Source organism: Bubalus kerabau, chromosome 12 (genome assembly GCF_029407905.1).
Source record: "Bubalus kerabau isolate K-KA32 ecotype Philippines breed swamp buffalo chromosome 12, PCC_UOA_SB_1v2, whole genome shotgun sequence".
In the NCBI taxonomy this organism is placed as follows: Eukaryota; Metazoa; Chordata; class Mammalia; order Artiodactyla; family Bovidae; genus Bubalus; species Bubalus kerabau.
In genome coordinates, this window is record NC_073635.1 from 26,271,867 (window position 1) to 26,279,329 (window position 7,463).

A 7,463-nucleotide genomic window follows, 5' to 3' on the forward strand; every position below is an offset into this window, starting at 1 on the left:
CCCACATGTCCTTCGTAGCAGAGTGTCTATTTCATGAGCATAATTCAAAAACAACTATTCCAAAAATGTCCCTTTTCATATATTACCTTCCCGCCTGGGCCAGTGACTCGGATATACACAAAGAAATCAAATACCATTCAGCCCGACTTTATCCTTCCACCTGTCTGCCCCAGCTCTCCAGAGAAGAGTGTTGTTTTATCCGCTACCCTGTAAATTAGCTGCTGTTTTGTTTTGTTTTTTTTTTTTTGATAGTGATGTCTTATTAGGCAACCCACGTGTGATATTGACCTGAGAGAAAATTGCAAAAATGTACAGCAGAATCAAGTTCTTTTCTACGTGAATTGTTCAGAGCTAGGAGATTGAAAAGTCGGCCAGCGAAAGTGACTCCAGGTCCCCTGGTGTCCTATGAAGGTGCCAGAGGATCTCGGAGCACTTGTAAAATTAGCGATCCCCTTCCCGGCCATCTACATGCGGCCGCTGCGGCTGCGGCTGTTGTTTTGCCTTTTGCTCCTCTGCAGTGAAATTGCTGGGTCCTTTCTAGGCTTTCAGGGCAACTGCTGTGAAACAATAGCTCAAGTGATTGTTTCCTAAGGACCATTACCTTGTTTTATGAGGCTGGCAGTTTCTCCAAAAACCTGCCATCAGAAAAAACAAAAAAAGTGCCCCGACACAGAAACATCAAATGCTACTGGCATCTCTGGGATTGAGGAGGGTAACACTGCCATGTCAGGAAACTGAGAGATGGGCGTTCTAGCGGGGCGAGACTAACGTTCAGTTAAGGAAGTTTTGCACACGGAGGTAAACAGGTAACAGGGAAAGTGGCATCCCGGGGAATTCCTTACACACAAGAGAGGCTCTGCCTTGTCTTCGAAGGTAGCCAGCTTCCCCAGCTCCAGAAGGGGCACCGAGGGAAGACGGGGAGCCCCGCCCAGCCAGCTGGACCAGCCAAACTCACGCTGGCCGCCAGCTCTGCGACAGATGTCCTTGCCAGCTTGCCTGCACATCCAAATCGTTCATTCAAATGTTTCTTGAGTAAGTGCCAACACCGCACTTACTGGGGCACTTCACTGGGGTTTAGAAAAGAAAGGGAAACTCTGTTGTCCATTTTCATTTTTACTATGATCAGAAGATGTTAAAGACAAGGACAGGCGTCTCCAGAAGAAAGCTTTGCTATTTATTCTGAGACTCCTGGTCTGGGGTTCAGACAACCCGGACATCATCAGACCCTGTGGTTACGGCAACTTGGATTCTCCCACTCGAGGATGTGTTTGCCATCTGCCTGTTCGGTGGTGCCCACACCCTGTGATACCCTTGGCTCTGCTCCTGGCCCTCTGAGGTAGAAGGCCTCCCAGAGTCCTCTCCGCCCTTCGTAATTAGCACGCGATTTACAGCTGTCCTAAACTAGCACATTTATTCAGCAAGCATCGCCCAGGACCTACAGTGAGTGCCGCACTGTGGAGGCAGAGATGAACAAGACACAATTCCTGTTCTTGAGAATCTCAGATCTGGTGAGAACTCTTCTCTGGATGCCCACGAGTTGGGGCACCTGATTTATCACTCACAGATGGCCGAACTCCAGTTTGTCGGGGGCCGAGGCACCCCTACCAGCCTGAGACTGGCCCTCAGCCTGCTGAGTCTGCAGGCCAAGCTTCAGTCATGCGCACACGCATCTGTGGCTTGCTCTCTTACAACACTTCAGAGATCTGTGTGTTGCCCTTAGAAAGCCCCTGGAAGGAGGCAAAGAAGGGGAGGAAAGTGGAGAGCAAGAGTGGGAGGGAAGGAAGGAATGACAGCTGCCAAGACTGAAGCTGCCCGGGTCTTAGGACCCAGAGTGTCATTTGAGGGTAAGAATACTAATGTCTCACAGAAAAGCGAAAGTGAAGTCACTCAGTTGTGTCTGACTCTTTGCAACCCCGTGGACTGTAGCCTACCAGGCTCCTCCATCCATGGAATTTTCCAGGCAAGAGTACTGGAGTGGGTTGCCATTTCCTTCTCCAGGGGATCTTCCTGACCCAGGGATCGAACCTGGGCTTCCCGCATTGCAGGTGGACGCTTTACCCTATGTGCCACCAGGGGTGTCTCACAGTGTGCTCCTCAAACCCAGTCCGAGGATGTGCTCTGTAGAATCACAGGGCATACCATCCTGGAGCTTGGACATGGCTTTGGTCTCTTCACCAGAGTGAGTGGACCCCCCTTCCCCGAGATAGGATGAGCAATAAGATCCCACCAATGGCACCGTCAGTGCATCTCTTTAGGAAGCAGAAGGGGAGGTGTTTCCCAAGAATGGTCTAATTCTCACCCCTCACTGCCCATTCTCTCCTTGACTTCCGGGAACTTCTCAGAGGACCTGCAGCCACTAACAGGATTTCAGCCTGGGGCACCCTCGCCGCCATCCACCCTCAGGGCACACCCTCTAGTCCCATTTCCAGCAAGCCCCTGTCAGGCTCACAGGATCCATCCTGGGATCACGAGATGGAAGATCTAACCGCTGGCGTCTGGTGTGGGAAACCAGCGAGCAGAGGGGCGGCACCCAGCGCGGTCAGGGCTGTGAGGAGAGAGCCGGGGTGCTCCGTGGGCACTCTGGGAATTCACCTCACTGAGATACAGGGCTGGGGGCACTCAGAGGAGGCCTCCTGGATCAGGTGGCCCTAAGAGAGGGTCTGAAGGAGAAGCAGGGATCAGCCAAGAGAAGGAGAAATGTGCTTCAAGCCGTAGGAACGGAGAGAACACAGCGGAGCTCGGGGAGGGTAAGATGGAGGCTACGGCCGGGCCTGAGGAGGCCAGGGTACAGCCCGGGCAGTGGGCCCCTCACACCCTCAGCTGGCACGCAGAACAGGCGTGCGGGCCGGCCCATGTGGCCCACTGAAAATGTGGTGGGTAGAAACAAAACAGCCCAGATGCTGGGTCCCCAGGGCTGGTTAAAGGAGGAAGTGAAGCCGGGTGAACAGCACTTGAGGGGGCAATAGAGACCCTTCCCTTTCTGAAATAATAGGAACCCTGATGGATCCCTCACCCCAGTGACAAGAGGGCAGCCTCCCTGTGCAAACAGAGGAGCTGGTCATGTTAGCCCCTTCCTACAAGGAGTGGAGTCTCCAAATCACAAAGCTTCTCGGATCACAGCGGGGGAAAAGAATCACATCTTTCTCTCCTGTGTTGCTTCACCGCTGGGAAAAAAAAAAAAAAGGAAAAGAGAAAGCCACTGACCCTGAAAATAGCACTCTCTCTCCTCCCTCCCGGACAAATCCACATTATCACCTTTCCCTACAGCGGGGTGATAATTAATGTTCCACCTGAGAGAGGTTTCGTTATTCCATCAGAATTACCTATTAATTTTCTGGATTCTTCCGACGAAGCGGTGAACTTGTCATGAAGGGCACGTTGTTCAGAATGTGAAATATCCTTTCATTTTCAACAGGTAAATCAAGGCCAAATCAACCTAGACATGTTTAATTTCCTCTCTCAACATGGTTCCCTCTGTTCTCACGGCTGTGGATGTTTCTTTTTTCAAGAACATTTTCTAAGTTCTCTGCTCATGCTGGGCAAATCGTTTGGGCTTCATCAATAGCTTCTATTGTTTCCTAGCTTCTCAGTAGAGGAAGGTTCACGCTGTTTTCTTAAACTGGAAAACTGAACATTTCCTGCTCAGGAAGGGAGAGAGACCTCATTCCAACACTTGCATCCACTGATTCTCTCAAGGGACATCTCCTGCCCAGTGGTTTTGTGGGTTCTCCCGATTTGCCCACACCTTGGTGTGCTTCTCTGCAAAAATGTTGTCGAGGGGTATGTATACCTTAATCCCTCTGCCTCTCACAACAGGGCTTCCCTCTCTCAACAAGTCTGTACCAAAAATGTCTGAGGAAAACACACCAAGGGCAGCCCTGCTGGAGAAAAGAAAGTGAAAGTCGCTCAGTCGTGTCCGACTCTTTGCAGCCTCATGGACTATACAGTCCATGGAATTCTCCAGGCCAAAACACTGGAGTGGGTAGCCCCCTTCTCCAGGGGATCTTCCCAACCCAGGGATTGACCGCAATGCGTGTGGATTCTTTACAAGCTAAGCCACCAGAAAAGCCCAAGAATACTTGAGTGGGTAGCCTATCTCTTCTCCAGGGGATCTTCCCTACCCAGGAATCGAACCAGGGTCTCTTGCATTGCAGGCGGATTCTTTACCAGCTGAGCTACAAGGGAAGCCTAGAAGGCAGGCAGTTGTCACTTGAGTAATCAGGTCTCTGGAATAAAAGAGCTTGAAGCCTTGCCAGCCTGGAGGTCTGCTCACTACTGAGCCTCAATCTCTTTAGTGTCAGCGGATCAGAGCCTCCATGAGTCCCTCTCACAGTAGCAAAGGTGCCCTCAGACTTAGAGGATCACTTCTATCCATCACAATGAAGATTATCCAACTCAGCTCTGCCTCCCACTTGCCAGCAGGGAAGAACTTTCTAGGTGAGAGGGAGGCGAGGGTCTGTTGTGCCAAGTCAGGCCTCCTTGCATAGGCTCTTGCCTCTTCCCAGTGCTCGGCTCCACTCATCGGCATTCCAGCAAAAACAGCCCCATAAACCCCTCCACAGCCACATTCATTCACCCCAAGCTGTAACCTGCGCCCCTCCTCAGAGGCACATCTGTCTCCTGAAAACCAGGCGGTCGCTCCACTATAAGCGTCCAAGGTTTCGCTTCTTCTTAATGTGGCGCTATATCCAGACTGACCTCTGGTAAACTTGACCCCCATCATAAGCCAGTGGGCCTGCTAGAGATGGAACTTCTCCATTTGGACATCTGCTGCATCAGCATTTAGCTTTAAGAGCCCAGAACCATAACCACCGCGGCTTCTGTGCTGCTGTGGTTAGCAGGCTCCTTCCCCCTCACTCCACAGCATGCATGGTGGCGGCCAGCACTGGAGTTCCTAGTAGAATCACTACAAAGTTATCCTGAAAGTATGTATGTGTGAGTGGTATGTGCAGTGTATGTGTCTATATGTATGGTGTGAACAGGCAGTGTGTGTGTGTGCATGGGTGTGTTTGTGTAGGAGTGTATGTGTGTATGTATGTGCCGTGTGTGTGTGTATGTGGTATGTATGTATGCATGTATCTGTGTGTGGTATGAATACGTGGTATGTATGTAAGCATGTATGTATGCAGGGGTATGCAGTGTGTATACGTGTATGTGTGGTGCAAACGTGCTGTGTGTGCGTATATGTGCATATGGGGGGGGAGGTGATTAAAACACAAGCCCACATCACAGAGCACAGCCAGCTCCCCGCTGCAGGCAGCTTAAGTGTCCCAGGCGTTTGCCTTTGTATCACCCCCATAAAGATGATCCTGACTCCCACAGTGTCAGGCTTCATAGTCTGCCGTGACACGGACGCAGTTCCTGGCCAGAGCCGGCCTCCTAGGGCTCTATTTACTCTCCTTCACTGTCATCCACTTCATCCTTTGCTCCCAGCGCAGGAGGCCGCTGCAGTAACTTTAGATTTGAGCAGTCAGCTTCAAAAGTCTTGCCGTAAATCAGGGAGGCACGACCTGGCACTTGGAAAATGAGACACCCTTTCCTTCAGTCTGAGCTCCTATATTTTCAGCTTCAGGTGGGAGGACCCTGTCTGCCCACCTTCCCCCGACTCCGCCGCTCTTCACAGATATCTGATGTGAAAAGCTGCCTGCTGGCTATTGGCATCTTAAAAATGTTTACGTGTGAAATCACCAGACCATTATCTTTCCTCCACTTGAGCCCAGCTCTAACAATCAGCCGTTGCCCTCCAATATTGACTTTCTTTCTTCCTGTTGCTTTGGCTGACAGAAGGATGCCTGCTGGGACCCTGACCGTGTCTCTGGAGAGTCGGGGGGAGCCCACTGTCCCCCTTAGCCTCATCTGGTGACGGGGTCACAGGAGGGGAAGGGCCACATTTGTAAGTATAAGCAAGGACTCATTCTGTGCAGCTGATGAAAACTTCTGAGGGGGAGCGTGTGAAACGCCCCTGCTCCTGGGAAAGCATCTATTTCCTCTATTTGGTTCCAGCCATACCTAAAAGCCAAGTAGAAACCAGGGCATCCAAGAAAGAGAATTTTCAAGTTCACGAACCACAGCTAATTGAATCCAACATGGCCCTCAGGCTGGCGGCTGTCTGAGCAGAGATCTCTTCACAGGCGTCAAGCTACTTTCTCTGAACGTTCTGTCAGGACTCCAAGCTAAGACCATAGGTCACCTATGAGGAGGGCATCATCAGAGCTTTCCCTCCACCTGGGACACATCACTGCACAGGCTCAGGGTCTCAACAGTGTGATGTGTTACTTAGGACATTGATTTCCATTTCCTTGCTTGGCAGGAAATGTGGCTGGTGAGGCATCGTGGGAGCCAACATGCTCCCTTATGAAACAGTCAAGAGGCAGTGAAGGGTTTGGGGTAGGGCGTGGCATACTGAGATGTATGCTTATAAAAGACCAGTAGAGGCTTGTGTGAAAGGGGACAAGCTTGGCAACTGAAAAATCATTAGGTGACTGGCAATATTTTAGGAAAGACATAGTGAAGTCCTGATATGGACAGTGGTGATGGGGATGAAGAAGAGGCAGTAAGGACGTGTTTAGGAGGCCAAAGCAACCAGTGCAATCTACTTATTTCTCTGGGGTGATTTGGTGAGTGTGGCGTGACTAACAGGAGGGAAGATGACAGGGCTAGTGTGCTGGGGTGGGAGACCAGCTTGCTTTGGGATATATATATTGAGTTTAGGGGACTGTGGTGCATGGGGAAGGGGACAACCTGCAGAACAAGTCTGGGCTGCACACAGGGGTGAGGAAGTGGACCAGAAGTGGTATTTAAAACCTTAATGAGCAGATGCTGCCGCTGAGCAGAGTTAGAATGTAAGTAGAGAAGAGGGCTGAGGAAGGCGCCCTCAGGTGGGGAAGAAAATAGGGAAACTTCTGGTTATGAGTCAAGTCCTGGTCATCTGGGGCTGGTTGTTATAGAAGTTATGGCCTAACTTCCTGAACTGTCCCCGGGGATGGCGATCTGAAGCTTCCAACAAGTCTGATGGATAACAGGCTGGCTTCCTGGGGTTGCTCAGTGTACATAAAGGATTGGTTTCACGGGCTTGTTGCTGAAGGTTGCAGGTCAAAGTTATATTTTTATATATGGTCTGGTATTGTCCATCTGTATATTCAGTCTCCAGGGGTGCAGATTCAGCTTCTGGGAGCCTTACTGAAAGCAGTTTCAGAAATGCCAAGAGAGCAGACAGTACAGAAACAAACAGGTGAGCACATGCAGACAGAGCATGCGCCCCCTGCCCGTTCAGGGATATTCTGTTAAGAGCAGGAGTAATAAAAGGGTGATAAGCCTCCAAGAACATTCAATTTTTAAAAGAATGAACTTGGACCTTGTTAACAGGATGAGAATAAGCCACCATGAAGGGGGTTGAAAATATCAGACGGCCTGGTAGATATCTCATATCTCATGCAAGACTCATACTGACCTCTAATTTCATC